The sequence below is a fragment of the Cylas formicarius genome, unplaced genomic scaffold (genome assembly GCF_029955315.1).
Source record: "Cylas formicarius isolate icCylForm1 unplaced genomic scaffold, icCylForm1.1 PGA_scaffold_9__14_contigs__length_23061073, whole genome shotgun sequence".
Taxonomy (NCBI): Eukaryota; Metazoa; Arthropoda; class Insecta; order Coleoptera; family Brentidae; genus Cylas; species Cylas formicarius.
The window spans coordinates 744,376-750,398 of record NW_026844365.1 but is presented as its reverse complement, the minus strand read 5'-3'; positions in this window follow the sequence as shown (position 1 = coordinate 750,398).

The window sequence follows — 6,023 nt, the reverse complement described above, 5'->3', positions numbered from 1 at the left end:
TTCCCATTTTTGATAATTTTATTAAGCTTTTCGTGGATGTTTATGACATCAACGCGTAAAAGCTACATCTTTAATTAAAATTCCCTTTTATGAGTAGGCCGCGAAAGAAAGATGCGCTTTTTTCCAATATACTTTTCGTAATTCTCGTCCTCCCGCCCATGGCCGATGTTAACCCAAAATATGATAATTATGAAAAATCAGATATAATATTCATGCATTACCATTAATAAATTCAGTGCTAGGGCACTACGAGATAAACGTCAAGAATTTACTTGGTCTAAAAGAAGATCCCGCCGATGTCTTAACTAAATTGGTCTACAGTGGCATTTTTCCAGAAGAGTTAAAAATTGGCAAAATAATCCCCGTCTTCAAATCACGAGACAAAAGCTGGTTGGATAACTACAGACCAACCAAGCATATTGTCCAAATATTAGAACAAATTATCAAAAAACATATATTAAATTACATAATAAGTACCCGTATGACTTACTGAAAAATAGGTGCAACTGTAGACTCCGTTTTGCCTGATATGTAAATTTGTTTGTATTAATTTTCATTATATCTGGGCTTTCACGCGACTCACAGTTTTATCGAAACTTTGTTTTGACGTCCTCAAAAGCTGATTGAATCGTTAAAGGCTCTTCTTCATCAATTTTAACCCTCCCTAATTTATATAAATGGTGACTCAATTAAGGTTTCCACATTAAAATAGAAAAACTCGGAAGAATATAAAAATATACAAACATTTTTATTTGCCATTTTAGATTAGTGTATTACAATTAGGTATGAAAGAGGATGTCATTCAAATGACCCTCGCGACTCGTGTGGCATGACGTAATTCGAAATTTCCTATCACTTTTTTAGACAATTCAAAATCTAGGGGAGTAAGATCACATGATCGCGGCGGCCAATTGATATCGCCGTTACGTGAGATAATCCGACCAGGAAACTTGCATCGTTTCTCTGGATGTGTGACAAGTAGCTCCATCCTATTGTAATCACGAATCTTCAATGTCCATACCTTCCAACTGCTCCCAGAGAAAATCGTGTTTCGATAGCGAACACCATTAACCGTAACAGCGTTCTCCGCATTATCCTCGTAAAAAAAAGGGCCAATTATTCCTCCGCACCAAACAGTCACTTTTTGAGGATGCATTGCTTTTATTATGTTCGTTTACAAAGCCAAACAACGTGAAAATGTGCCTCATCGCTAAAGATGATTTTCGCCGCTTGTTCTCGTATCCATTCTGCAAACACGCGGCTCTGTTGATGATCTCGAGGTTTCAACTCCTGAGTTATTTGGACTTTATATAGATGCAAGTCTTTTGTTAAAATTCGCTGTGTGGTTGAATACGTAAGTTCCACTTGCTGCGATCGATGACGAATCGATGTGTTTGGATCGTCGGCTACACTTTCGCGAACAATGGCAATATTTTGATCTGACCGAGCTGCACGAGCACGTTGAGGGACTTTGAGGTTAGTTACAGATCCAGTTTGCTCAAATATTTGAACCACATTCCAAATTGTTCTCTCAGAAGGTCGATTTTGCGAAAAATCCACGGAGAGAGAGTAAATGCGTTGTTTCTTGATCGATTTTGTTTATGTTTTGAGGTTATAAATCTCATATGATAATAAACAAATACAGTGGCGTTTCAAAAATATTTATGATTGTAATGTGGAAACTCTTATTGAATCACTAGTTATAAAGGAAGGTCATCCAATATGGAATACGATTTTGTTTCAGGGATATGAAAAAAAAACTTCATAAAAATTATAACAGTTTATTGTCGTTACTAATCAGTCAGACGTTTATAGGTAGTAATTAACAAGCAGGAATTAAATGTATTAATTGTCAAATTAAAATCTAACACAAACACCAAAATCACAAATGGGCACCCATATATATGGAATAGAAGCATATTAATCATCGTAACAATAACAAAAATAGACATAAATATCTATGAGATCAAATAAATGAAAATATTGTGAGACCTAAATGAAAGAAGTTACTTAATTCCCTTGCAAAAGTCACAGATCCAAGTATCAAACTCTCAAACCACTTTTATCGATAGAAAAAAGGCTTGACAGGTACATACATTCAGCATCAGCAGATTCAGGAGATACTTGGTCCATCAACTCAACTGTTTCTGTCAAATTGGACTTCGTTTGTTTGTTTCTCTTGGCAATTTTCTTCCTATTGTTTTTTTTTACTTTGTTTTTCTTGTCTCTTCATATTTTTATCGACTGAATCGCTTTTGTAGGGTGAAGAAGTTATGACTTTTGCTACAGCGGCTCCTATATGAAGGTTGTTCTTTTCTTGGTTGATGGCGAAGCAGACAGTCTAAAAACGAACATAACATATAATTAAAAAAAAATAGTAGGAAATGCCTATCAGGTGAAATATCAAACTCTAATTATGGAATATTCCAGAATTAGACAACAACGGCTGCCTATATATGGATTTTTATACTAATTCAAACTCGTCTAAATATTGTTTCAAGTCACAGGATCTTAATGACAGAAGATCACAATGCATCGATATAGTATAACACTTATGTATACACGCGTAATAACTGCCAATTCTTATTTATAATTAATTCCATTCCATATTAGGATAATATTCCATATTTGGTGGCTTTCCCTTAACATTAAAAATAGGACTTATTTCGTACTTACTTATTACAGATAAGTGGGTGTAATAGCAATCTTTCATCTCTTTTTTTGTTTTATTAACCCATATTATCAAAAGCATAAAAAAGAATGAAAAAATACCTTTTTGCTCTGAAATTATTTATTTTGTTGCACTTAAGAATACATAACATGTGTCAAAAAAAAAAAACTCGAAATATATAAAAAATACTGGTTCGCAAACCACTGGGAAAAAACATTAAATAATGTTTTTGGGGCACATAAGATGTTACATATAATTTGTACATAAATATACAAAGGAAAACAACTAAAAGTAGATTTTTTTCCGAATAGAACCCGATTTGATACAGAAAAAACGCATGATATTTTATGGTGCGTGAGCGCATCCCTGGTAACACCCGGTTTCATTTTTGGTGATATTTTAGAAAGCATGAAGTATGTAAATGCAAATTACACTTATTACAAACGTAAATAGTGTGGCTGTGGCAGATTCTACATCTCCTTCAGGCTTTATTATTTATTATAATCGTTTTATCAGTTTTTAAAAGTCGCAAAACAATTCAAGATTTAAAATGAAATCAATCGCTTCGTCACCAAGCGGAGTTTTTCCTAGACTTGCAATAGCAAAGTTTTCAATCAATATAGTATTGCCAATGTATGTTTTCTGCGATGTAATCTACGCGCTATAGACTTAACAAAAATGGCAATACAAGTCTACTATTTTGGATTTGCTTGAAAAGTAAAACAAATTTATGTACCGCTTTTGTTAACTTTTAAAATGATATATAGGTTTTATGTGCTTTAGCAGTGACAATAATAAAATTTCTAAATATTTCCTGGATGTGACAAAAAAAAAACATAAAATAAGTGCCTTAACGCACCAGTGGGACAAAATGGGTTATTCTGGGATGTACTATATTGTACCAACCACTTGATAGCTTCATTTTACGTCAGACGGACACGTAGATCGAGCAAAGCCCACTCGAAACGGGATTTCTGTGTGATCGGCTGAGGTGCTAATCGAAAAACCAATAAAACACGACAGGCGGCCATTTTGTTGCCGCACGTGATTTTTCGACCAAGTAGCGCTTTCCTAGCCGCACGGAATGCCAAAACGAGAGAAAACACGGACAATTTCGTATTCAAATCGGGCTGATTCACCGCCGCCCCCGGGGGCGGCCGCGAATTATCCCGATCCGCGAGAGATGACGCGAGGAATGTTAAGTGGGGCCCGCTCGAGATCCACAGCCGAATTTTTTGAATTTATTAAGTAAACATTCGGCACTTGGGCCGCCGAGAATGATACGTGTGAAAAATTCAACGGATAAAAACGCTGCTTTGTATTTTTTATTTTATCTTAGACGGAAGTGTTGTTTTTCTCCTGCGGACCACTCTGGAACTTTCGCAAAATCGATGTCATTTTATTGTACACCCATCCTTTATAAAGTGTCACGACAAATTTTGATAAATGTGTACAAATTGTACATAAACTCCCGATGCAGTTTACTATACGGTTTAAACCACATTATCCCATGTTTTATAGTTTTTTCCAAAAAGTATAAGATAGAGGGGAAGGTGACACTCACATTGAAAATACTACAGTAGCTTGTAACGGACAACAGCACTTTATTTATTTAGTATGGTCTGTTCATAGATATAAGAAAGGGATTGTCCAACATACAATGCAACAAAATTATTACCTAAAGTTTCGGAATTTAAATTCAGGTAAAATTGTGGTCCGTAATAGAAAACAATTTTATACCTACCTGTGTTTAATATTCTTTGGTTTAAGTTTATTAGTAATCATTCTTATATCGTGTGTAATAGTGTTTTCTACATTTGGGCGGGAACATCTCCTAAGATACACTAGACTCGCACAAATTTTGCATAATTCGCACAGGATTCAACACACACTGTATTACACACGAGATAAGAATGATTAGTAATAAATGTAAACTAAGTAGTACACCACACCAAAGAATATTAAACACAGGTAGGTATAAAATTATGTTCTATTACACACCACAATTTTACCTGAATTTAAATTCCGAAACTTTATTTAATAATCTTGTTGCATTGTATGTTAACGACCACCCTTGGATAATCCCATTCAAAAGCAATTGATACGCAATTTAAATCGTCCCTTCGATCAAATTCAAACTTAGCGAACTCCAGCGTCGAATTCATCTTGGAACAGTTTTTGGTTAGTTCAGTTTTTAAAACACGCCGTAGCTTATCAATCGATAATCTAGGAGCTTATGAAGCAATTATGAAATTAAAACGAGATTTAAAATGACGTTTTCAGCCAATGACCTTGCGGCATTCAGCAACCAACATGGCAGTTGACAGATCGTCTATAAATTTCGATCGGGCATTTTTGCGGCGGTATTCTGTCAAAATATGCCTAGATCTAGTTGAATGTTGTGGGGATACGAGTTAAATGTGTGGAAATTTAAAGTCATGCGCGGAAAATCGCTCGACGCGTCAATTTTTACCGTAGTAATAATAGCTATGTGGTATATAGTTAAGTGTTGTCCCACTCGAACACGATTGAAAAACCGAGTAGGCTTGGAAGTTGTTTGTCTTTCTAATGGCCCGTTCGCCCACCACCTTCTTCGTGATCGGCCATCTCCGTTCGAAATTAACACCCGCGCCGTACGTGTCGTCCGGGCTGTATGCATAGGCGAGGCGGCGACCCCTCCGCCCGCCCGCAGCCCCGCAGTAGTGTGGTTTTTTAATTAGCGCCACTCGAAACGCGGCGGCGGCCGTAAAACGAGATTGGTTTTTCTCGCGACTCTCGGCGAGGCGCTAAGTGACCGGGAAACCAATGAGACGGGCCTCGCCCATGTTTGCCGACGTTTCCTACGTTTGCTTTTCGGACCACGCGTTAATTTTAACGACAACGTTCGGTGGTCCGTGCCGACGACCTCCGGTCGAAGGCGGCGGCAACTACGATCGGCTGAAAAGCAAATTGTCAAACCTGACTGGCGTTTTATGACGCGACAAATGTCCAAGCGCGACCGTGACGAAATCGAGTCCCAATTTGCGCCGGCCGACCGGTTCGGGACGATTATACGGGACATGGCGACGTTATATTCGATATATATGTAAATCCGGAGCGATTAGGGCGAATTAAAAGCGCACTCTCGGCCCACTTAATCCGCAAATTTCACAAGCTAATAACGTTCGACGGTCACCCGCGTCGAAAATTGTGTTTATTCGCCGGTTAACCTCAAAAACCGACGTCAGTTTGCGGTCTTTGACAGCGATCACGGAACCTAGAATCGCACAAGACATTGACCGTTGAAAGACGTTATAAAATTAGAATGCACAAAAACCTTTTTCACGTTAGAAGCTAGATTATGAGCATCTAA